The sequence below is a fragment of the Brassica oleracea genome, chromosome C9 (genome assembly GCF_000695525.1).
Source record: "Brassica oleracea var. oleracea cultivar TO1000 chromosome C9, BOL, whole genome shotgun sequence".
NCBI classification, from domain to species: Eukaryota; Viridiplantae; Streptophyta; class Magnoliopsida; order Brassicales; family Brassicaceae; genus Brassica; species Brassica oleracea.
This window is the reverse complement of record NC_027756.1, coordinates 19,801,686-19,802,383: the sequence shown is the minus strand read 5'-3', so window position 1 is coordinate 19,802,383 and position 698 is coordinate 19,801,686.

The following is a 698-nucleotide window of genomic DNA, read 5'->3' as shown; positions in this document are numbered from 1 at the left end:
CGAAATTGGACGGTTTGGTGGTAAAACGAAAGAAGTATGGTGGTCATGTGAAGAGGATAAACATAGTGCCCACACTTATATTCTGCTCAACTGCGAGGATGCAGTGACCCGTTACTTTGAAAGGTAAATATTTTTGTGAATGTTAATTATATGAATTGTAGTTAATTATGTATGACTTGATTATTTGTTTAATTTGCAGCATGTTTGTACCTCAAGTTGAAGAAGCATTACCAGGAATATCTGCAACTGATGTGGACACACGTAAAGATAAGTACTTTGTCAAGTGGTTAAAATCACAGGTACGTAATATATCTCATACATTGATTAATTAAGTAAGTGCTTTGATACTTAATATTAATTAAGAAAATCTGCTTTTTGTAGGTTGATTATGACGATCCTTATTATCCCGTATGGTTTCACGAATTGGTTCAAGGTCCAGTTGCAAAGGTCACCACATCACCTATGTATTTCACACGAGGATTTACCTTTCACACATACGAGTATGGGAGACATCGGGCAACGAGTAACTACGAAATATGTGTGAAAGGTGAAACAGACTTTTACGGGATCTTGCAAGAGATTATTGAAATGGAATTTCCGGGGTTATTGAAGCTAAAATGCATCCTCTTCAAATGTGAATGCTTCGATCCTGTTGTGAACCGAGGGATTCGGTATAAAAAATTTGGTGTTGTGGATGT